The following is a 26568-nucleotide window of genomic DNA, read 5'->3' as shown; positions in this document are numbered from 1 at the left end:
GTTTGTTTCAAGTCCAGGCTTACCTGGCACACTCAAACTCTTTTTTGATTTTTGACATTGATATGTCGAGTAACATCTCTGCGTCCTCCACATGTTTCTCATATAAGTTTGCTGTTGTCGGAATCAAATGTTTCTTTGTTTTCTGAAATTGAAATTCATTCTGAATCCCTTCTTTTAAACGAGCACAAACGAGTAGTCGGCTTGACCAGTCAACCGCGTAGCCAAAGCAAACCGTCTCCGAACTAGGCGCCTTGATATCGCGCTTGCGCAGTTCCCAGTTCGTCAGCTTCGCGCCATAAATCTAGACTGTCTGATTGGCCTGGAATTGCCTAATTTGAATAGAATTGATATGATTGGTGATTTTTTTTTAATTCGTTGACGGATGTACACGCCAAAGCGCTTATTCCACGCCACCTCGCGCCTTGTACTGTTGATGAAAATGAGAGTTTTTAAAAAATATATTGGGACACCAAAGCTGAGCAAGAAAAACGTTCTGCACTGGGAAATACGGGACGTCTGGTAAACCTACCTAATTTGGATTTTATTTTGTGGCAGTGTAAGAAAATTGATGTTGATAACTGGTTTAATGTAAACGCATTAAAATAGTTGGGTTCTTATTATATATATTATCAAAGTTTTACTTTGAGAAACGAAGTCGTTTTATTTGTGATAATTGATTGATAATCAATTGTGTTAATTGATTGCTTTTTATGTGGCACACCGGGAATGTAGAAGTTGATTGTTGCGGTGTGAGAAAGAGCGAGAGTGACGTCTGCAGGCCCAGTTGCCAGATTGTCGGTTTCACTCAAAGTTGAGATTTTTTTAATTTCATTGTGTGTGAGCAACAATGTCTTGGCTATGACTCTTCATTTTGGGCTGTTGCTCTGGAAATTGTGTGCTGTATCGTAACAAAACACTTCCCTGTTCCTTTCTCTTTTTCCTTCCAACCCATGACAGTAAAAGGTCACACAGCCTCCATAATTCAAAGTTTAAAACTGGTCTATAGCAGTGATAGTTAAAGTCAAAGTAACTAATGACCTGTCCGTCACAACTAAGGCTATCCAATTATTGATAAACGTGGGTATTGTTGTAGGTATCAACAAATCATGGCCTGTAAAACAGTTTGCCTGAAAAAGAAAAGCGAAACAGAAATGTAGTACAGAAACTCTACTACTACATGGCAACTCTACTACTTTGGGACCACATATTGTGGGGAAAATATAAAGATATTTAAAAAGTATAGAAAAAAAATATGAGAAGATAATCCTAATTGAAAACAATTGAAGGGTAAAGGCTGTAGCACACCATTAAGCTATGGCACTTTAGATTTCAAGAGGATGGTTCCTGTGTGAACAAAATGTGTTGTATTTCATCATTATGTTTGTAATTGTGTTGCTAGGGTTTAATTAAAAAAATGAATGGAATGCTTCTAAATGTATGTATCTATGTTACTGACCCGATGTAGTTTGTAGTGGTGGCTGAAAAAAATGTTTTTGTGGAGAAGGTTATAATGGAACAGATTGATTCTAAAGATTTTAAAGAACAGAGCCCAATCGTGACCAACACTGGACAATGGCAAAACAATGTGAAAAATGGCCATGGAAAAAAGAAAAACAAACAAACTCATAACTCATGTCACCTTTTTGACAGGTTTGATATCCATGTATATGCTCCGAATGTGCAAAACTTGTGCATTTTTGGCTGAAATATCATTAATAGTTATATTTGGAAAGCTTAGCATGCAATATAAACAGGAATGGTGGTTCTGTCCACCACATATCTTAGGGATGTGAGGTTTGAAATCCGTCTCTCTTGTTTCTTGCATTTTTCTGGTATAGTGAGGGTAAAAGCACAGCTGACAGTTATGGAAGCCACCCAGTTGGCAGGTCAGGTTGTACTTCTGATGATCTTTGTTTCAAATGGCACAATCTCCATTTAGGAACATTTTCCCTAAAACCGGTAAATGCCAGCAGTCAGCCCCTCACTAAACGGTGGTGGAGTGTTTCATAGGAGAAGTACCTTCATGGCGAGAAGTAACATTTAGGAGAGGCTAAGCAGTCTTATTGGAACAGCTAATGAAAGGCCTCCACAGGCCTATAGGGGCTTACAGTGGAAAGCAATATTGGGCTAACCACTGCGGTGAACCTGCATCTTTCAGGCCAGCTGCACTCCGTCAGAAGTAACGGCTGCCTCTTTATACAGGAAGTGGGTTGGACTGTGGGATCGCCAAATGACTCCCTGCTCTCCTGCTGGTCTGTCCTGAGGGGACGGCAATGTGAAATAATAAAAGCCGGCAGCTGTCCACCTGCAGAACGATCAGATCATTTCCTTTGGGTGGAATAACTAATAGTTATTAAATGCTGCTGTCTTCGCCCTTATGACTGTCTCAAAGTTGCAGGCACTGTCCAGAAATGTAAAATCTTCTTGGGCAGAGGGCACAAATGCTCCTCCTTTATAGCTTCAGTATGCTGATAAAGGTGGTGCAGGCATGCAGTGGGCACAGAAAGGGCAACATCCTGACCAGGGCCTTCGTGATCACCTGCTGACCTCTAGCAGAAGAGGGTGCTGTTTGGGGGGGTTTACAGTTAGTTCACCGTATAGAACACCAGTGGGAGGACAATGCCAGCTCTGGTAATCCACAGGGATAATAAACATTTATTGCTGGTAATTATCACCATCACTATGATCACTATCATCATCGTCATCATCATCATTACAAGGCATCTGTTTTTTCTTACTTTTTTCTGTAAACAGTCCCATAATATGGATGCAGGGATGTTAATTAATAATAATAATAATAATAACAATAATAATAATAATAGTAAACATTTCAATGTTTCAGGTTAAGGTCACATGGAGTTGCAATTTTGTAAAATTCAGGGATTCAATAAAAAAATAATAATAATTATAATGCAGCAAATGCATCATGTTTCGGGTATTTTGATGCTTTGTGCTTGTAGAATAAATGTCTGGTACATTGCAATTAAACTGGATAAGTGAGTTCTGTTGATAATAATAATAATAATAATAATATTTTCTAATTTTCTAAACGTACATTTGCATTTATAATGTCATATAAAGTCTGTCTGGGCAGCACTGGATGCAGAGCAGAAAACAACAGGGCATGCTGATACAAGAGCCAACTGTGAATTAAACCCAGATGTCTGGGGTTGTGATGCTGCAACACTAACTACCACACCACTTTACTATCAAATAGTAGTAGCAATAATATAATAATATTAATAATAACGCAACCAACAGATCCTTTTCAGGGTACGGTCAATGCTTTGTTCTTGTTGGTACGTAGAACATTAGAACACTCTGGACCAGAACAGGCCAACAAAGCTCGCCAGTCCTCTCCACTTATTTCTTCCAAAAAAACATCAAGTCGAGTTTTGAAACTCCCTAACGTCTTACTGTCTACCACACGACTTGCTCGCTTATTCCACGTGTCTGTTTGTGTAAAGAAAAGCCTCCTAATGTTTGTGTGAAATTTCCCCTTCACAAATTTCCAACTGTGTCCCCATGTTCTTGATGAACTCATTTTAAGGTCACCATCTCGATCCACTGGACTAATTACCTTCAGAATTTTAAACACTTCAATCATGTCACCTCTTAATCTTGGTTGTAGAACAGATGTCAGATTCATTGCAACTGATCTTGATAAGTGGGTTTTGAAAATAAACTATAATAATAATAAGAAGAATATCTATGCCCTGCGGTGGGCTGGTGCACTGCCCGGGGTTTGTTTCCTGCCTTGCGCCCTATGTTGGCTGGGATTGGCTCCAGCAGACCTCCGTGACCCTGTAGTTAGGATATAGTGGGTTGGATGATTGATGAATGGATATCTATGCTTGTTTTAAACACTCAATTCCAATTATAAAGTCATACTAAGGGGCTTCACCCCCTGCTCTCTTTGCTCACCAACACCCCAGCCTGCGCTATGTGCCAGCCACTTCTTGTCTCTGCCACTCATGTATATGGATGTCACTTTCACCAAACAACAAGTCTTTTAATTCTGGCGGATAGGCCTCTTCATTGTTTAGAAACACTACTTTTCCCTGATGGCAACATGAATTAGATGATCTACAAGTCTCTGACTTAAAGTTTAAAGCCAAACAATCTCTAAATACTTCTGTCATATCACCTATGTACATATATTCAATCTCTTTTCGTTGTTCCATTATTTCACCGAGTAATAATTTCCATTTGTTAGCGCCGATACGATCTTTACTGTCAGTTTTTTGAGACGTTCAAATTTTAGTACTTTCATAATCTCTAACCTCCTCTGCATGTTTATCGCACCAACGTTTTTGAACCTCTTTACGACATTCTACTTTGTCTTCTACTCTTTGACTTTTATTTCTGACCCCGCTTGGAGCTGAGAGTGCAGACATGAGTGAGAAGTGATTGGACGGTGGGCGTGGTTGTAAATGTTTGAGAGGAGGACGGGACTTGTCCAAAGTCTTGTCTCGCAGGACCTGAAATTATGTCTCGTGGGAGTTATCTCTGAGAAAGTCTCGTCTCAGGATTTCCTTTTATAATAGAGAGAGAAAATGTGTTTGGGTAGCATTGGATGCAGGGCAGGAAGCAACAGGGCATGCTGATGTCTTCCCCTAATATGAATTAAATCAGGATGTGTGGAGCTTTGGAGTGCTAATTACCAAAGCACTGTGCTGCTTAATAATAATCATCATCATGATAATAATGTTAATTGTTCAGTGTTCTACTTGCTTCATATTATCCTATAAAATAGGAGTCTCACTCAGTAAAATGAACTTATTGTGAATAACTATCGATAAAAATGTCAGAGAATCCTCCTCACTTACCATATATATGCGCTAGTGACCCAAAAGTTCACATGTTTTGGTAGAAATGGGTATTTTTTTCATCAAAGAACCATTAAATTGATTTAAGAATACAGCTAAGACATTACTAATGTTGTAAATGGCTGTTACTGCTTGAAATGACTGATTTATAATTTATTACTCTCAAAGCATCATTTTCAGCTGCCATATACTCCACTGTCCTAATGGTAAACAGCCATAGTCCATTCCTAGTTAGTCATGTATAAATTCTAATTGGTTATTACAGAAACCTTTTCAAAGACGTTAGTACAGTTGTAACCTATTATTATTTTCCCATAATACAAGCACATAGTCTTAACTTCTGTTGCAAGGCACTGGCATTCCTAAACTTCAGTTCTGGGTCCAAAATGGCCAAAACAAAACAGCTTTCTCAAGAAACATGTCCAACGTTTGTTGTTTTGTAAAAAGAAATGTTGATTCATGTGACAGATTGCCGAGAAACTGAAGATTTAAAGGTGTTTTGAGGGAAGAAGGCATAGGCGGACTGGAACTAAACCAGGAGAGAAAAAGGAAGAGGAAGGCCTACATAAGAATATGAGGACATCAGAGTCTGTAGTGTGAGAAACAAGTGTCCTACCGGTCCTCAGTTGGTGTCTTTGTTAAATGCACACTAAATACCAGTGTCAAGGAGGGCCCATTCTTAATCTTTGGGACAGCAGAGGCTTTCACACCAGGCGCCTTCTAAATCGTAAACACATAAAGTGGAATTGACTTCTAAACAATAATGGATGAATAATTAACTTATGGGCTTCCCTGTGCTGTTCAGCGGGTGTACAAGGCGGCCAGGCCATCACTTATTCATTCAGTGTCACAGAGACGCTAACACCAGAGCTGAAGTCAGGCGCGCTTGCTGCCCCTGTGGGTTCCAGTCGTCCGCTTTTTCGTAGTTAGTGTCACTGTGTTAACTCGGAGGATTTGCACGCTCACACCAGGTTCCAAGAATCCAAGTTGTTCTTGTCGCTTAGCGGCTAATCTCAAGTCAGAGTTCCGCCAGCCCTGATTTTAAGGACAATGGTGGCCTGCATCTGCGAGCTACGAGAAATGGAGATGATCAGGACAGGGCAATAAGACCCAAATGTTAGAGAGAATTACTGAGCTATTAAGAGGCCCTTGTTTGTCCTTAAAGGTTAGGAGTCATTGTGACCGCAGCTCAGAATGCATCCATTATTAGGAGTCCCTTGAGGTGTCTTCTACGATGCTTTACACCTCACTCACCCAGTGACTAACCACACAGAAATTTCATTTGTTAGCACGTCGGTCTTGCCGACACCTTTGAAGTGCTTTTTAAGAGCGTCTTGAAACAGAAAACGACTGATCTCAGGAGGAAGTGTCCCTCTTAGTCTAAGGCAGAAAACACTCAGCTAAATGAAGACCCCTTAACGGGCTCCTGTCGTGTATGAAGCGGCTATTGTTTCCTAAATGAAGGCTCGGGGTTGATTTGTTAACCATGGCAGGCTCAAGGGCTTATTAAATGAGTTCAGGGAGTCCAGGCAGCTCTCTCGAGTGGGCCAACAGGCGCTGGTGTTATTATAGACCCCTGACTTGTGCTGGGGGACGGTTAAAAGTGTTTAGAATGGAAGTTGATGGTGAAAACTAAATGCAAATGGAGCTGCAGTATATTACGGTATATAGCGCCTTTCTCAGCCAATACGATTCACTTCACAGCATATTGATTTTGATGAAATGAATGAAATTCAGAGAGATAATATTATTTGGATTGCTTCTGAAATTGCACTTTTATAAAGAATAACTGAGATGTAATTCAGAGAGGTGATTCTTGTTTGTTTGAAAACGCTGGCCATCCAGTCTTACTGCATACTGAAAAAATGAACTCATATGGACGTTTACTTTATGTACACTACTGGTCAAAAGTTTAGAACACCTCAGTTTTTCTTCAAATTCAAACAACCTGAAATGCAATGAATGACCTAACATGCTGAAAAGGGAAGCGATAAACTGCCAGAGGTCACCAGTCAGTCATTTGCCAAACCGCTATATATCCTAACACAGGGTCACGGGAGCCAATCCCAGCCAACACAGGGTGCAAGGCAGGAACAAATCCCAGGCAGGCTGCCAGCCCACCGCGGGGCACACACACCCACACACTAGGGACAATTTAGGATTGCCAATGCACCTAATCTGCACGTCTTTGGACTGTGGGAGGAAACCCACGCAGACACGGAGAGAACATGCAAACTCCATGCAGGGAGGACCCAGGAAGAAAACCAGGTCTCCTTACTGCGAGGCAGCAGCGCTACCACTGCGCCACGATGCCACCCCGACTGCCAGAGGTATAAGTTTTTAGGTTAGCAAAAACTGGAAAAAAAGGAAATGTCAGTGTATTACAAATGGCCCTTCTTCATGGAATGACTAATAGGTTTTAACCTACAGATGTTCTGCAGCAGTTAAACTAAATTAAGCCTTGCAAACTGAAGCAAACAATTGGCACAGGTGTCCCAGTTTCTGTTGATTACTTGAAAGTTGTCTGTCTGTCTGGAAGAGACTGTGTTACTACATCCTCTGAAGTATTACTTGGACAATATTACACTGTAGAACGTTGTAAAGTTCAATGATAACGGCAAGAAAAAGGCAGTTAGAAAATGTAATGCAACAGAGCATTATTACTTCTAGGAGTGTAGGCCTTTCATTTAGAGAAACGGCAAAAAAAAAAATCAAATGTGTTGATGAGTCCAGTGGTGTCCTTCGCAATCTAAAGGCCATTGGAAGAGATCTGGCCAAAGTCACCAGCCAATCGGGAGGCAAGTTTCTGAAGGTCACCAACTTGCGTGATCACAGCACAAGAGCTTCAAGCACAACTTAACAGTGCAGGTCGAAATACACGAGTGTCAGGTTGTACTGTGAAGAGTCAACTTTGTGCTGCAGGCTTGACAGGGCGAGTGGCAGGAAGAAAGCCATTCCTTAAAGGACAAAACAGGGCCTTGAAAATCTGTCCGGTGGGTGAAGGAATGGTACCACAGTGTGTGGCACCAGCTGTCAGACATGGAAGCGTTAAAGTGATAGTCTAGGGTACTTTTGCAGGAGGAAGAGTTGGTGACTTGTGCAGAGCGACTGGCATTCTGAATCACAAGGGTTACCACAGCATTTTGCTGCACCACGCAGTACCTTTTGATCTACGTCTAATATCAGGGGTTCATCCTACAGCAAGAGAATGACCCAAAACAAATGTCCAGGCTATGACAGAACTAGACATTAAACTGCCTGCGTTTCCATAAAAATTGAGGTGTTCTAAAACTTGTACTTAATTTAGGTTTTCTCTCTCTGCTCTCCTTAGTCTCTCGACTGAATGTGGTCACAGATATGCTACGCTGTTGAACATTTAGCCAGTTGTCACCACACTTGCTGGTTATGTGCCAGCATTAGGGTTACAGCAAATGTCAACTGAGTCCATTCTATGGTTGCGTGGCACAATGGTAAGTGGCAGTATTCCATTAATTTCAGTACCGGAACTAAATGGTAGTTTTCAAGAACTTTGCGGCCAGACTTTTATTAGTGTGATCACAACTCAAAGTCCGACCCCCCATCCCATCCTCCCACCACTCATTACATCTAGCTAGATTCACCCACAGGTGACCCCCCCTCTTTCTGAATGAATATATAGTGAGAAGTCAAGCAAAACGACACCTTTTGTTGGCTAACTAGATATGCCAGCTTTCAAGGCAACTCAGGGCCCTTCTTCAGGCAAATGTAATACAGAAACTGGAGTTCCCTGTGCTTATGTATTAGACACTAGGACAGAAACAACATTAGAAATCCTTGAAGTGAGACATCTTAAATGTAAAAAATTGTTTCCATCTCTCAGACTGACACAGACCACCTGTCTACAGACCCACATTGTATTGAAAAACTCATCAGAAACTTCAAAAGACTCTGTTGGGCAGTCATCTTATCCAAAGATCTTGACTAGACGTTGTTCTCCTCTCTTGCTGAATGAATCTCAGCCTGAAGAGCTCTATTCATTTTTTACATTTAAGATGACTCACTTAAAGGTTTTCCAATGTTGTTATCTGTCCTAGTGTGTGTGTATATATATATATATATATATATATATATACAGTATATATATAAATATAACAAATACAGTATATCTAACATATATATATATATAATATATAACTGTAACATATAACATATCCCGTGTTCCCTTATCTAATGCTGAGAAACTTGTCCATGCATTTATCACATCCCACATCGATTATTATAACTCGCTGCTAGCAGCTGCCCCTTCTAATCTTCTATCACAGCTCCAGTTGATTCAAAACTGTGCTGCAAGAGTCCTTACTTGAACCAGCAACAATGAGCACATCACACCCATCCTGCTTCACCTTCACTGGCTCCCTGTGTCTTACAGGATTGAATATAAAATTCTGTTAATAACCTACAACGCTTTAAATGGCCTTGCACCGGACTACATGAGTGACCTTCTAAATCACTAGGCTCCTGTTCGCCTACTAAGGTCCTCTAATTCTGGTAATCTTGTTGTGCCTCACACTAACCTTCACTTTATGGGTGACAGCAGGGCCTTCAGCTCCATAGCATCCAGACTTTGGAATGACATCCCAAAATGAATGAGATCAGCTGACTCCATTCATTCTTTTAAAAAACAGCTTAAAACTCGTCTATTTAGGAAGGCTTTTACCTTAACATTCTGCCCTTTCTTTCAGTGTACCTCTCTGTCCTGGTGCTCAGGATAATTTGTGTGTCTGTTATATCACAAATTAGTTTATTTGTTTGGTTTTTCTTTTACTATTGAATTTAGTATTTTACTCTGGTTTATTGTCCTTTATTCTATTTAATTCTTTGTTATCTGTTTCATTGTCCTATTCAGGAAAACATTTGTATCCAATGTTACATATACCCTGCTGTTTTTTCTAAGACTCTGTGAAGCACCTTGAGCATGTGAAAGGCGTTATATAAATAAAATGTATTATTAATATTATTATTATTATATTAACACAGGGAACTCCAGTTTCTGTATTACATGTTGTCTGAAGAAGGGACCTGAGTTGCCTCAAAAGCCTGCTTATTGTAATCTATTTTGTTAGCCAATGAAAGGTGTCATTGTGCTTGACTTCTCACTACATCCATAATGGCTAACACGGTGTGACACTCTAGTACTGAATGAATATATGTTAATGTTACCCACAGTTCCTATTGAAGTCTGGTAATAGCAAATATTTTTGAATTATTCTATCTCTTGTTCTATGTGTATCTTCAGCGCTTTCCTCTGTGTACGTGTGTGTGAACGTCTCTTCCCTGTCTTCACGCCGCCTCTTAGACTCTCATTATTTTCAATGCGCCTTTCTCGTCTCCATTCTGGTTTTATACTTTCCAACTCTGAAGACGACTCTCTTAGTGTGCCCCTTACACTTTGAATAACGTCTCTTCGCCGCCGCTCCTTCTCTTGCGCGTTCTAGTAAAGCCTGCTTCTTACACTATTTTCGAGGTTTTATGCTTTCTGCCTTTGAAGGCGACTCTGCCAGCGTGTCTTGTGTGCCTTTGTTAACTTCTCTTAACCGGCACTCCATCTCTTGAGCGCGTTCCCATAAAGCCTGCTTCTCAGACTCTGTCAATATTTTCAGGGCACCTTTCTTGCCTCCTGTCCAGTTTTACGCTGGCTGTCTTTGAAGGTGATGCTCCCAGCATGCCTTGCACTCCTCTTTGTGTGTCTCACGCTCGGACTTCATCTTTCAATCACGTCAACAAAGCCAAACTGCTCAGAGGACTGGATACTCAGACCTTAGTGTTTCAATATTTAGTAGATAAATGAGGTCGAGGCTCCAAAGGAGACCCCAACAGTTGCTTGTATTGAAGGAAGCATGTGGTTGTGCAGCGGAGCATCGAGGTTACTGTGTGCCCAAGTGGTGAGGGATGGTTTAGTCGTCAATTATTTGCTTTTGGTACTGTTTTGGTGCCGGTGTGGAGGTCTGAAAGCTGGTATCGATACCAAATTCCAAATTTTAGTACAGATCCAATGCTAGTCCATCCACTTTTAACTTTGTCTGCCCTGAATCATTCCTTGCAAGGCTATCTTGGAGAGACTCTCAGACCCTGTGGCACTTTGACTCCCTCCTCCTATTGCGATGAGGTCTTCATAGTTACCTGTTTGCTGTCAGATGATTCAACAGATCACGTCGTTGGTGACACAGTTGAAATTTGAAATCCCCAGGGGAGTTCTGTAGCACCTCATCTCCACCACTTGGAGTTTTTCCACTGCAGTTCTGCTGTCAAGGTCCGGGATTCACTTGTATATAGGAAGATAGAAAAGGCCAAGACACACACAAACATCTCCACTTGGCCGTAAGACCGATGTGTTTGACTCTCCAGTTTGGTATCCATTTGACCAGGGCTGCTGTTGTCTGCAAAGCTTGGAGTCATCTTTGCTGGTGATGGAGCACAGGTCACCGAAGTGACTGCTTAAAATGGTCATGTTTGATGCTTGTTGTTACAGGGACATAAAGCTATGAAGTGTCGCAATTAATCAACGTTAAAATAAAGACATCTGATTATTTCCTTTTAAACACAGGCATGATCCATCTGAGGCACTGTTGTTATTATTCACAAATTCTATGCTAATTTTACTTAAAATTAACTTATTTTTGACACTTAAACCACGGTATGCCAATTCTCACCATACACAGTTGCATTAAGTTTAAGATTTAATTTAAAATACTGGTAAACAAGTTTATGTACATGGCTATCTTATATTTGCATAAAGTATGATATTTTGCATAAACAAGCACCCCTCTTCTTGCTTTGTGTAATACAGACTATGAAAATCACAGCATGAAATTGTGACTGACGAGTGTAAAACCTGCTAGAGTGAATTTTGTGATGGAAATTATAGTGTGAATGTCTCCACTATGAAAGGTGTTATATAAGGACTGATTGGTAACATGAAGTCTCATTTTTTTTATAAATCTCTTTATAACATAAAATCTGTCTTTATTTTTATAATATGTTTTGTGATGGGTGAAAGGTGCTATATAAATGCAGGTTCAGTAATGTTGTAATCTTTTCTACAATGACAGTCTGTAGCAAAGTACAGAATGTAATGAGAAGTTAAGCAAAATGACCCATTTTATTGGCTAACTAGAAAGATTACAATATGCAGGCTTTCCAGGCGAGATGTAATGGCTAACACGGTACAACACCCTAGTACTGCAACGCACTGTATAAAAGACTCAAGGGTTCATTGAATTTTGAATAATGAGCCCATCACTGCTGTAAATCGTTATGTAAGAAAGCCACGGGGCAAAAGAACGAACGGTCAGTTGGGCTGGTCATGTGACTTCCTATGGGCACCACGTTTGACAATGTGATCCAACTTTTGCTCTGACGAATTTATTCAAAGGGTGCTACAAATGATTAGTCATAGTTTGAAATTGCTTTTGAAAACTTTTTCTTAGTGGCTTGTTTGTGAAGGTTGCTATATAAAGAGAGATTGCTCTTAAGTCAACTGTGAATCTTTTTGTGATGGTAGCACTATGAACGAGATGAGATAAAATAATTATGGATTAGTAATCTTTTTGAAATCATTGCATGAATGATGTTAAGGTGCAATGATTGATTGATAATATTGAGCCTGTACCTACTAGAATACTTTTAATAACAAAGCCAACATGCAATACATTATAAGAAAATACAAATGATGAGTCAGATGTGATGGAGACAGACGCATGAGGCCAGGTAGTAATAATCAGCCAGTGATCATGGCTCTGGCACGTCCTGCACGCTGAATGGAAATTCACTGGACTCCGTACACCTGATAATAAAGACCTAGAAGCATATCTCTTATACAGCACCTTTTACATCTATTATATAGTGTCTTCGATATCTGTCCATCTATCATTAGTACACATTCTTCCTATATGACCGATGTGTTCAGAGATTTTTCAGGTAAAAAAGAGAAGATTTGAGGTCAGGCTGTTCTACTCCCTAATCTTGGTACCGTGTGACATGTTGATTAGCACATACAGTACAAGTAAGCATTTCAGTGGGCTCTGTACACGTGACAATAAGGACACTATAAGCCTAGAACACTCTTCACGTATCTATCTATCTATCTATCTATCTATCTATCTATCTATCTATCTATCTATCTATCTATCTATCTATCTATCTATCTATCTATCTATCTATCATGAGGACTGTTTGACTTATGTTAGGTAGTTTGCCCAGAGGGGACTGGGCGGTCTTGTGGTCTGGAACCCCTACAGATTTTATTTTTTTTTTTCTCCAGCTTTTGGAGTTTTTTTTTGTTTTTTCTGTCCACCCTGGCCATCGGACCTTTCTTATTCTATGTTAATTAATGTTGACTTATGTTTATTTTTTTTTGTGTTTTCTATTTTTCTATTCATTTTGTAAAGCACTTTGAGCTACATTTTTTTGTATGAATATGTGCTATATAAATAAATGTTGATTGATTGATTGATTATATAGTGCCTTTCACTCTATCTATCTATCTATCTATCTATCTATCTATCTATCTATCTATCTATCTATCTATCTAATAGCACTTTTCATTTCTGTCTATCTACAGTATTCCAATGTGTTATTTTTACCTAACATTTTGAAAAACATTTGTAATGAATGGCACTATATAAAGAGTGATAATATTGTGTATAAAGATTGATTAATAATTTTAAACCTATTTGCCATGGAAATGCTCTTTTTGTTTATGGTGGAGTTGGCATAAAAGACAGAAATGGAGGATCTTATTGTCCAATTGATTATGGGAGCCATTTTGTGATGTGGTGTGATTTCATTGTCAAAGGCGCTATATAAAGATTGAATTCTGATTTACATCTTTTGCTATTTTAAATCTTTTTTTTGTTGTAGCTGAGCCAGCAGAGCACTGTGTAAATATGACAAATGGGGTCTTATTTTTCAAAATTGTTTGTAGAAGGCATTTTGTGTTTGGTTTCACTGTGCAATGTATGGATTGATTATTAATGCTAATGCTCTTTACAGCAGACTGACTATGACATTAATAGTATAACATTTCAGTTGATTGGTCATATTGTTTAATTGCTTCTAAGAAGACTTTTATGGTTGATTTCACTGTGAAAGGCACTATATTTCAGATTAGTTTGATGGTCATACTGTGCCTGTTACTATTGGAATCATTTCTGCAGCATTGCCAGTAAACCCGACCAGTTTAAAATAATAAAAAGTTGTCTAAAGTATCCCGTCGTGATTATTGCCACTAGGAAAGGTGCAATATTAAGATTAATTAAGAGCTTTAGCTTTGGTAAAGTCCTTTGTGACGCAGAGAACATAAAGTATAAGATAAGAAGTGGATGGCCTTATTTTTGGACGGCTTTTGATGGGTGTTTATGGTTGCTTGCTCTGTGAAATGCACTAAATGAAGGCTGATTAATAACAGACAGCCTCCTCCTATGCAGCAGTCTGGCTATACAACAGTTTTAAAAATTTCTTTTTGATTTCATTGTGAAAGGCTCTTCATTAAGGTTAAGTGGTCACATTGCATTTAATTGTATTATGTATTCAAGCCCCTTTGAAACAGTAAAAGGTTTGTTCATTTTATTCCGGCTGCCTTTTGAAGCATTTTGTGTTGATATTTGTTATTAAAGGCAGCATAGACAGGCAGTGTGGTGTAGCAGTTAAGAATTTGGGCTGAGATCCCACTACTGACACCACTGTGTGACCATGAGCAAGTCACTTCACCTGTCTGTGCTTCACTTGAGAAGAAAGAGAAGTGGAGAAATGGAACCAACTGTATCCCAAATGTTTGTAAGTCACCTTGGATAAAAGTGTCAGGCTAACAAGAAAAGGCTTACCCCTAATAGTGCCACTTTACTTACGTGAAGTGCTCACTTGGCTAACTTCTGGTTGTTTTTCTTCTAAATGCCTATTTCCAGTACATAACATCTTTAATTCCAACGGAGCCCAAACCTGAAACATCAAAAAACAAGGTCATTTAAAGGAATAAGCACAACTCATTCAGAAGAGTAAGCTGTTTCAATTGAAAGGCGCTATATAGAATGAAAATGGGATTGATTGGCTCAGTTCCTCCTAACGCATGAGAGAGAAGTCCAGAATGGCAGCACCGCCCTAATCTGCTTGTGCCTTCAGGCCGGTTTGATTGTGATGGCGGCTCTAATCCCGTGACTCACCCAGCTGGACTCTCTTTTCTTGGGTTGGGGTGTGTGTGTGTGTGTGGGGGGGGGTGCGCGCTTAGAATTAATTGCACCTCTCGGCCTGCGATTTCAATGGACTGGAGATGTTTTACAAGGTGCTGTTTTGTTGTTTTGTTGTTTCTAAATTCCTGCTTTAAGGAAGGAGACAAAGCCTATTGAGTTTGAAGCTCCCCCCATTGTGGAAGAGCCTGCATTGTTTTACTGTTAAATTTGCAATTGTGAAAGACATGATAAACTGGCGCCCGCGTAACGACTAGCAAGAAGGTGGCAGCTGTGCCAAGGATGAACCAGTGCTTATTTTTGTCCTTTTTTTTTTCTTTTTTGAGGAATCTTTACTGCCATCTTTCCTAAGTTGTCCAAAAAAGAAATCGCATAATTTCAACGTTCAGTTCACCAGCTCCTTGCTCCACACCCTGGCTTAAACGTAATTCACCCATCCGCAAGAATCCAAAACTCACCCGGAGGAGTGGATTAGGACTTTGTGAATGTGTCTGCCGGGTATTATGGAACTGAAGACCTTCTGAGGAAGGCCACGGGGCGGGAGGGGGATGGGCGAGGCATTCAGGCTGGGCCCTTGTGGGGGGGGAGGGGGATGGGCACAGACCGTCTTACTGGACGAGTCTCGTTTTGTCCTGGAAAGACATTCCCCCCGGAAACACTCCGATTTTTTTTTCTTTCTCCCCCCACCATGTCTGATTATGTTCATTAGCAATCCTGCAGGGCGTTTTTCTTTTCTTTTCGGAGTTTGGAGGCCAATGCGGCCAACATTGTATCACACAAAAGTAACCACGAGAAGAAGAAAAGAAAAAGAAAAAAGCCTTTTGTGTTCTGGCATTGCAGAGGGGATGCAGGCTGGTCAGGAAGCGGTTTTCCCGAGGAGCCGTGCAGGATGCTTGCTTTGTGTTGGCTTCCAGTCTCAGTCCGGTAGGAGCTTTTGAGTGGAAGTTTAAGGGAGCCCAAAAGTGAAAACGCAAAAACACAAAGCATTTCAGAAATACAACACAACACATTCTGAGGAGGAAGTGGGGTCCTCTAACTGGACCACAGCGTGCGAGGGTAAAGAGAGCAAAGCCCCAGGTGCGGACAGCGGCCGTCCCATCTGAACTAACTTGCTGCTGGAAAAGGTGCAGGTGAGGCCCGCTAGGGGTGCTTATCCTGTGCTCAGTTTGTGGACCGCAATGTCCATGTATGGTGACGGGGACACCGTGCTGTAACAACTGGTGCCATGCTTCAGATGAGACATAAAACCAAAGTCCTGACTCACTGCGGTCAAAAAAGGTGCAGTTGAGCCCTCACCGCTGTATGCCATGTGCTCAGCTTACTTTACGTTCAGTTATTGATTATTACAGTCTGCGTCTCTCTCTCTCTCCTGATGTCTGCAGGAGGAAGTGCCGAGGGTTGTCTTGATTCTCTGTGGTCATAAAAGATCCTCCTGCATCACTGAATTGCCCACCACCGCCCCCTTAACCATCCCCTGACCCTTATTATCTAGCTAGCTAGCTCTGTCAACCCTTTACAACCTAATAGCTAATGTGTGATGGGTGTACGGGTACAAGAATGGCTGACGTTGCATCATCCAGGTGGATGCTGCTCATTGGTGGTCATTGAGGAGGTTCTACATTGCCTTTGTAAAGCCCTTTGAGTGTCCAGAAAGGCGCTATATAAAAGTAACTAACAGTTCTTTATTATCTGCTCAGTTAGCTGTCCTCAGATCGTGCTTGCTGAGAAAGTTGCTATGTATCCACCTTACTAAAAGTGTCTATAAGTCCCTGCTGTGGCTCTTGTCATTGCAACATCACAAACATTTCTAGAAATAATGCATTGCATTTTTCATTTTAACCAATGGCACATCACAAACATTAACACTGCTTTTAAAAATCCCTTACCAAATGGCATTGCATTTGTCATTCCAACAGGTGGTGCATCACAAATATTACTAGTTATAAAAATGCGTTGCATTTGTCATTCCAACAGGGGGTGCATCTCAAATATTAGTAGATATGAAATGCATTGCATTTGTCAATCTAACAGATGGTGCATCACAAACATTTACACTGCTTTTACAAATCACGTACCAAATGGCATAAACAGAGACATAGGCATTGCATTTGTCATTCCAACAGGTGGCACATCGCAAATATTCATAGTTATAAAATGCATTGGATTTGTCATTCCAACAGATGGTGCCTCACAAACATTTGTAGTTATAAAATTCATTGCACTAGTAAATCTAACAGATGGTGCATCACACACATCATCACTGCTTTTATGAATCCCATACTGAATGGCATAAAAAAGAGAGGTGGGCATTGCATTTATCATTCCAACAGGTCATGTATCACAAACATGTGTGGTTATAAAATGCATTGCATTTGTCATTTCAACAGTTGGCACATCACAAACATTTGTAGTACCAACATGCATTGCATTAATCATTCCAACAGATGATGCATCACAAACATTAACAGTGCTTTTATGAATCCCATACCAAATGGCATTAAACAGAGACCTATGTATTGTGTTTGTCATGCCAACAGTGTGCAGTACTGCAATAATAGTGCAGTAATCCATTTTATTACTCTACTGTAAATGTTTATGATGCGTCCTGTTGGAATGACAAACACAATGCATGCAATACAAAATACTGTACATTCCAATAGGTGGCGTTACTGCTGAGGTCTAGGTTGGTTACTTATTTAAAAAATCTGAAGTTAGTTTCTGGTTTTCAGTTTTTCTTTCACAACATCCCGGCATTTTAACCCCTGAAAACAGAGACTTTTGAAAACGCTCTCCAGAACCGTATACTTTATGAAAACACCAGCATAGCTGGAAGGGCCAAGAATGATCTGTGTGTAAGTCTGATGTTACATAAATAGAAGTGTTTTACAAAGTGTGCTGGACAAAGCAAATCAGAAAACTTTAAGCATTCCAGGCCCTAAAAAATAACCATCATTTCTACTCAGATATCCTGCAAAATACATGAATAAGTCCAGAATTAATTTCAGAATAACTTTAGTCAACAAAACAATGCTAATAAGACATCTTCCATTTATTACAGATTGGCTGTTTATCTACGCTTTATTTAAATGCACAGCTTTTGGCCCTTTTGGATCTTCTTGGGCTTTTCCGATTGTTTCAGAACACTCCAGATAAATTTGAGAAGACAGCTGCAGTGTTTTTGCGTCAAAGTTGCTGAGTTCACCTGTGACCTTGTTTTAACAAATTTTTCCCTGAAAGTTGCCCATGCGGCTGTTAACAGCTAAACGTTTTTTTCCCCCAATGCCCCAAAAGAACCACATGGATATGTGGCTATCACTACCCAGTCTGTGCTACTTGCCCAGTTTTGGGCACACATGCACAGAACTTTAAGTTTATATTTCTGCCCAGTATACTTTGTACATGCTTCGATAATTTACGACGTATCCAGGCATGTGTGATGTCACTACTCAAGAAAACCTAAAAAGGAAGCAGCACATGGCGCAGACCTCCTAGTTCCTGATACTGCCCTGAAAGAAGGAGCTTATGGTTGTCAAAACCCATAAGGGCTGGAACTTCTCACCTGTTCCTATGAAGCCATTTTAGGTGTGGTGGGTGCCTGCCTATGTAACTAGCTGTTAGTGAGCAGTCAAGGACACTGCACTCTGATTTGCACCCCACATGCATAAAAAAATATAACAACAAACAAACTCGGAGTATTTTAATTGGAGGGGTGGATTAGTAGACCATAATAAGAATATCCTGAGCATTCTTTGTAGTTCTGTACAGAGTAATCGTATGTTGTGTCTTCACATGTCATGCTCCTCGCTATGTAGTGCAGATCAGGTAGCGACAGGGGCAGCCCCTCCCAAGTATCTAACGCTGATCCTGTCCATCAAAGGCTCTGTGGGTGTCTTAATTGGTCACTGTGATAGGAGTTTGAGAGATACAAAAAAAGATAATGGACTCGGAGGGAGGCACAGTGGTTAGTTAGTGGTTAGTTAATTTTTGGTCGCAATGATCGGTTCAGCATAGTTGGCAGTCACTTCTCTAGCCCTCGGGGACACCTGAAAGACCTCTGCACCATTATAATCCATTGTGTCTCTTCTTCCCCATTGACTTCAGTGCATTCCCAAACTTTTCTGCATTTTTGCCGTGCTGGAGGTGGAGCAAAATCGGTGGGTTTTGCGCATCACTACTGAGCAACAGACACGGCCAGTTGACAGAGCCCAGAGCGTCAGTAGGCGTGAATGGCTGAGACTTGGTAGGTGTCACCGACATTCTGCTCTGCCTCCCACATCAGGACATGCCCCAAACGTCCTGGCCCACCACATTCCGAGTGCATTTGGAATGACTGCCAAGGTGATTGGCTGCTAGTGCTGGAAAATCGGCCTTCATAAAAAGGGCCGAGCAGGGCATTAATGGACTGTCTTCGTTTACTTGAATTTGCAGAAAGCAGTTGTGTGTTTTTCGGGAGATGTCTGCATTGCAATCTGGTGTGTCCTGGGAGCGAGGAGTACTCCCTTGTCCCCACCAGCACTTCACGCAGCCTTGCAGAGGACCTTCTAAACATCCCCAGTGGCTCCATTCTAGAATAAACTCGGCCCCACTACTGATGTTCCCCAGCTGGTTATGGTGTGCCGCGACACCCCCGTCCTCTAAAAACTGAGGGGTTTATCCACCTCCTCATGTTTCAAGTGTATCGTTTTCTCACAGTAGTGAGGAGCACATGTCAGCTTTAATATTCATCGTAAGGATTACAGAAGCAGTTTCTTGTCTTCTTGTTTGTTTGAGAAAACAAAGTAGTGGGATCTGAGCAGCTTATCCTTGGTGGCTCCTTTGGTTTTCCTTGTGCTTGTTCTTATGCCGTCCCTCACATCGTCCAGATTGGTCTCATTTGTGAACGATACTTCCTTGGCAGCTCCTCTGAGCCAGAGAGCACGAGTCCCCTCTCGTCGACTGTTTGCTTTTTGTGCCATCTGTTTATTCAGTTTTTGACACCTGTACTGTCACATCAGTCCCCAACCCCCCCAAGAAAAATGTGACGAGCCCACTCTGCTCCAGAGGAGCACTTGTGGCCTTCCCTCAAATTCGGAACAGGAGGAAATGTTTAGTTAGAGGCATGATGGGGGGGGGGCAATGCCTTTTGGGGCTTTCCTCCTTTCATTTTGGCTTTTCTTAGAAAGCCATGCTGACTGAAGCATGTGGGCTCTCAGCAGGGGGCTCCAGTTTTCTTTCTAAACAAACACATCTGTTTTAAAGACAGCGGGGGCCCCCCCATTTGATAAGTCGCCTTTTTGTGAACAGATCGAGTAATTACCTGAACAAGGTACGCCGCCGCATACACAAAATACTCAGAGCGGTCCAAAACAAATGTCAGAGTGAGGGGTGATAAGAGAAGCGGACACAATTGTGATTTAAGTTTTAGAGGCAGGATTGATTCATTTTATTCCAAAAAGCCCCGTGTGTGTGTGTGTGTGTATGTGTGTGCGCTTTTCATGGCGCTATAGAAAATAAAATAGTATTGTTTGTTTGATGATGTCACAGTGGCTGGCACTTCTGAGCGCTGACTTCAAGTCACATGCTGTGTGCAGTTTGCGTGTTCTCCCTGTGCCGCCACAGATTTTCTGTTACATTCCAAAGGACTGAGTGACTCCAAATTAGCAACGTGTGAAAGTCTGCATCAGTGAGCTCGGTAATGGACCTGCCTCCGGCTCCTGGTGAGCAAAATGGATGGACTGGCTGGCTGATTGTTTGCTGTGGACGTGCGTGCAGTCCTGCTCACTGGCCAAAGATGGAGCTGAATGAGATGCAAGTCACTGGTTGGATGAACAACACAGCAGAACTAAACTGGAGCAGATCTGCGGGAGGCCATTGTGGACCGGAGGCATGGAATCTGGGGGCTGCCAAAAACAGGTCATGTGGAAAGACTCGTCCGTCACCAAGTTTGGTTATCGGCTACAACACAGTGGAAAATCTGTCATGCGGGTGGCTCAGGAGCTTAGCTGGGTCAGTTGGAAAATATCATATCTGAAGTGGAAGGGCAAATGGATGGAGAGAAAACCATGGGGTTTGTGTGGATATGGGTGTCCCACAAATAAGTAGAAAAGAGTGTCAGATGTTAATGTGAATGTTAGATAGATAGATAGATAGATAGATAGCAAGGTACTACATAATACACAGAGAGATAGATAAATAGATAAATAAATAGTGTGGCCTATAGAGGGCATCACATGGCTCCAGACACAAATACCACAATCACAGTTCTGGGTTCAAATCCAGTGCTTTTATTTACAATTCCACAGAGTTGCTCAGTCCATTCAGCAACATTGACGGACAGCGCACTAGCCAACCAACAAAGTTAAGGGTTGTGCACGCTCTGGAATCCCCAACTCCCCGGCCACCAAGGGCCACCATTTTGGTGACAAAGAGCATGCAATATGGACACCACTGCGGGGAACACCCAGAACTCTACCAAAAATACTGAATGTGCATGAGACATCATGGAGCGCCATTCATGAAACTCAAAGGGCGTGCACTCCTGGTACCACCTAGAGCTTCACATGGGCTTTGACCAGCACTGCAATGCCACATACTTTTAACACAGTGCCATAGTGGCTCCAACACTGAACAATACAGCACAGCAATTCCTCACACGCTTCATTCCCCTCCACTCCGCACTGGCGGGTGTTGTCCATTTCCTCTCCCGACTTTGACTCTCCAGATCAATTGGAGGGCTCTCTTTCAGCTCACAACCTGGAATTACTTGCGGTGCTCAGTCTAATGCCACCAGGAAGCACTTCCGGGTTAGAATGGACCACCGTGGTTTTTGTATTGTCAATATATGACAGCTCCCTCTGGCAGCCCCCACAGAACCCGACAGGGCAGCCCCATGGGATCACAACTCCCATGCTGCTTTGCAGGAATCCATATTGCTGCTTGCCGGATGGGATGCTGCCACCCAGTGTATTGGGGGATGCTTTGCCCATAGCTGTCAATCATCCATTGTTTTGTCCTTCCAGCCTCCCAAGCTCACCCGGTGCGTCCCCCCATGGCTGCTGGGACGCCTGTCCCGGTAAAGTTGCTGCTGCAGTGTCCTTCTGTGTCCACTTCCTATCCGCTTTCTTGCTGACCTTCCTTTATCATGCCAAATAAGCAGGGTCCATCCTAGCTGGATGCTGGTTTGCCTTCACAATAGATAGAAAAGAAAGGCACTATATAATAGGTACACATTTGTGTCCGTCTCACAGCCCGAGTTTTCTTAATTTTCTCGTCACTTTTTTACATTTTTCCCTTCTGATTAAATCAAGTCATGTTTTTAACCTTTTATGTGAATATAACAAGTATACATGTAGTAGCTGACAAGGTAAAACTGGCAATATGAAGTCAGTTATAGGGGACCGGCCATCAGAGTGGGATGTATGTGTCTTGACAAAAAAAAAACCTGCCATTAAGAATCCCCCTGAAGTGATGCCGTCCAGTTATTTCACCAGTAAAGTCTGTCACCAGTCCCATAGGTTGTTCAACACAATCCCGTAAAGATGCAGTGGGCTCTATGGTGGGAATCAGACAAAAGTCTCCCAAGTCAGATGAGATAAAAGCACAAGCGTGCAATGACTCAGACTGCACAGCACTTGAATTTTAGATGAAATGACAACAAGCTGCCTACACATCCCAACACACCACAGCTGTGTATATACTGTGGCCCCCTAGTGGCGGAGGTATTTAGCACTAACTCAACTGTACTGACTGGACTAAAAGATGTACCTTAGTAGGAGAGCCTCTAAAGAAAGGCACTGCTCCAAAGGTCACGCGATTTCCTCTCAGGGATTAATATAGTGTACCAAACACTCAAAAATATACAATAAAGGTTGCTTGTATTGAGAATTTAAACTGTAATACAGAATAAGCATGGTGGTGACGTGATTAGAACTACAGGCTCATTTTGTGCGGAGACTGCACCACCCACCATTGTTTGCATGTTCTCCTCATGTTTGTGTCAGTTTTCCTCCGGTCTGCTCTTTGTTTCTCCTCCATCCCAAAAAATGGGCAAATTAGGTTTACTCAAAATCGACCCCACTGGAGTGAAGATGTAGGAGTGTAGGGTGGTGGGGGCTACTATGGCATTGGTGTCAGGCCTTGAGGTCAGGAGTAGGCTCTGGGCAGTGATGTCTGAGTTGGGTGTCTAGAACTGCTAATAATGCAATGGTAGGAAAATATTTTATTTTCTCCTGTTTTTAAATGTATTTCTCTGCGTTGGAGTCCACCCCAGGATGAAAAAGGAATTGATTTAGCTTAAAATAATGTGAATGAGAATCAAAGTTCAGCCAAAAGCAAAACAGGAGAACACATGTGGCACTGCCCTGCACTTTAACATACATCTCATAAACAAGTGGGGATGAGCAGCACTCCTGATGCCCTCTCACCAGTGCCAACTGCCCAGGCCTCTGCCAAGGTAAGCCGATTAGAAGAGGGTAATCTGACAGGGTTAGGAGACATCTGTGTCTGCGTCCTCCGCCAACAACAAAGTCCTGCCATTCTGTCACTGGCATCTAACGAACTGTGCTTAAGCCTGACAGTCGTCTGGGATTGTGTGCCATCGTGTAGTTCATGTTTGAGGCTTTGGTGGCCTCTTTGGATGTGATGTGGGCAGCATGGAGGACAGGGCAGGGCTTCTGGCTGTGGATTATATAGTGCCTTTCACATCGGTCTGTCTCTTCATATTGTAGAGAGCTATCTATCTGACTATCTGTCTGTCTATCCATCTATCTATCAAATTGGTATTTTTATATTTATGTTATCTTGCCTTCTACACTAAAATTGTCTATCTATCTATCTATCTATCTATCTATCTATCTATCTATCTATCTATCTATCTATCTATCTATCTATCTATCTATCTTCTGTCACAGTAAGCAGCTGTAATCTACCAGTCCCATACTGGGAAATGCATCTCTTTCAGTTAAAGACCCTGGCCTGGCCTGCTCACACACACACACACACAATCTGGTGCCCTGAATGGCCTCCTCTTTCTCGGGACGCCCCCCCTCCCCTCCACTCCCATCCTGCCCCAGACATTTATGGATCTCTTTTGTGAACCACATCACCCCCCCACCCTGGACACCAGTCGGCCCCCTGTTTATTTAGACTCTGTTGCTGCTTATTTGATTTTTTTTTTTTGACATTGACAAAACCCAAATTAATGACAGATCCTCATTTTTTGTAGGACCCTGACAGTGGCTTTTGTTGTTTTTTTTTTGACTAGTAGCTGAAAAAACTTTTTTTTTTTTTTTAAGAAGGCCTCTGAGTTCCAAATGGCATCTGATAACATCGTTGACTCCCGATGCGCAGTTTGCTTTCTGTTTCTGATTTTATCCACTCAAGTATTTACACTACACAGCAAATTAAAGGGACAAAGGAAATGAAAATAGAACGTCAGAAGTAAACTGCGCTCCAACTTATATACACCGCTAAGCCCCATTTAAATGAAAAGTAAACTGAGCCTGCAACCGGAGGATAACAGCATAAAAGGCCGGCGAGTGAGGCTCCCTTTCATGCTGAAACCGCCGCTTGTTTGCACTGCAGCAGAGGCTAATCTGGTAGGTTCCACAAAGTTAAACAAGCAGCCTGCTGCCAAGTGATCATCCATTTAGAGGGGCCTTTAAACACACTGACAGGGCCCTGGTGGGACTGACGGGCCGCCACCTCTCTGCGCACCACTTCAGGCTTAACCTGCAGCTGACGTGACAGCCGAGTGAGGAGATCTGAGCAAAAAAAAAAAGAAAAACGGACATGGAGGGCCGAGGCGTTTCATTCCATCCGCTGCACACTTTGTGCGCCATGCTGATGAGACGACTCTGAGCTCTTCTGTTGAAAGTGTGGCACATAACCTCACCCACAAGGCCCACAGTGAGCCCCTCAGTAAGTCATCCAGGCTCTCGGTACATAGAAATATTGGACAGTCGTTAAGTGCTACAGTATGTAAGAAAGGCACTATAAGAAAGAAAGAAAGAAAGAAAGAAAGAAAGAAAGAAAGAAAGTGTGAGGTATCCTGAGGCAAACCAAGAAGGAATTGAGGAATGCAGCCCAAAGAAAAAGGCCGCCAGGCCTAAGGAGACGTCTCTCTTTAGCACAGAATGTTAGAGATGTTGTAGGCCAAGTGGTTGGTTGATAATTAATTGAATATTTGGTCAGTTCATTTAATTAATTAGTGACTCCGTTGACAAACAGCGCAACTACCTAATTAAACAATCATTTAGCAGTCAGTCGATCAGTCAGTGAGTGAATGAGGTACTTAGGAAATTAATGAGTAAATAATTAAATTAATTAAACCATCGGTGGGAGAACAAATAAATATATGAATGCATCAATAAAGCAGCGAATGAATACTTGATTGACAGACCCTTCCATTTTACACACCTACCTGTGCCATTATTGTGTGCCACGATCAACTAATCAGTCAATCTATTGTTAAATGAATGAATAAATGGATAATTGAATTCCAGCCCCACGTTTTTCTGGGTGTAGTATGAATGATAGTAAATTGGTGAATGAATGAACGAACGCCCCGTACACTGTACCAGGTGACTCGATCAAGGAATGGTGTGTCATTCTATTAATAAATGAATGAAGGATTGAGTGAACATCACTGATTTGATTACAGAGCGCAAGTGTCAATGAATCAGCCGGCCTGTTAGTAATGTCCTTAATTCACACAGACGTGTCAACGAGGCCTCAGAATGTCCCTTGCGCTCATTTTAGGTGACTTTCACAGAGACACAATGTGAGTGCAGCTTGAACAGCAGGACCCAGACTCACAGCCCGGTGTCTGCACAGCTAAGCCCACTGCTTGGTGTCAGTGTCTGGTCAAATTGGGTTTTGGGGTTTCCTTAAACTTTTTGTCAATTTTTAATATCTAAGTCAGTCCGTCCAGTGATGCTAAACTGGACCAACTGGATGATTTCTTTAACCTTAATGTGCTCCTTTGTCTTTCATATTATTGGGATTCAGTGGACCAGAAATAAGTGCCTGTGGTTTTATGTGGGGATACAAAAAGGTGTTCTTTTCATAGCACATTATTATTTTGTAATGTGGCTGGCACAGCGGTTGGCACCCTACTTCTCAACTGAGGGACATAAATTCATGTCCTTGCCAGTGTGTCCTTTTGTGGACCGTCATCCCATCCAGGGTTGGGTCTTGCCCATGTGCCCTCTGGATAATCTCCGTTTATCCTTACATTGGAATTAGTGGGTCTGTAAATTTGGACATAAGGATATTCTACTTTATTTTCAACAAGGGTTTTAATTTCTGTGACATCTTTCATAAAAAGCAGATTCTAGCACCCCTGTCAAAATATAAAGGCTTTAAAAGAATAAAATGGAAGGAATAATCTTCATCATGATATGCCAAGCAGCTTTAAGATGGCTGATTACTGTCTGGGATTGGCCTTGGCATAGGCAGCAGCTCACCGTAATGCTAAACTGAATAAGCAACTTACAAGATGGATGACAGTGTGGAAGAAGGGACATAGAGTAGGAATTTAA

The 26568-nt window shown here is 41.7% G+C and overlaps 1 protein-coding gene across 1 annotated transcript in view; it reads left to right on the top strand.

Moving 5' to 3' along the window:
* gli2a (GLI family zinc finger 2a) overlaps positions 1 to 26568 on the top strand; it is a 240026-nt gene that overhangs the window by 31414 nt on the left and 182044 nt on the right. The window lies entirely within an intron of this gene.

Source organism: Polypterus senegalus, chromosome 6 (assembly GCF_016835505.1).
Source record: "Polypterus senegalus isolate Bchr_013 chromosome 6, ASM1683550v1, whole genome shotgun sequence".
In the NCBI taxonomy this organism is placed as follows: Eukaryota; Metazoa; Chordata; class Cladistia; order Polypteriformes; family Polypteridae; genus Polypterus; species Polypterus senegalus.
This window is presented reverse-complemented; position numbering and strand designations above follow the sequence as displayed.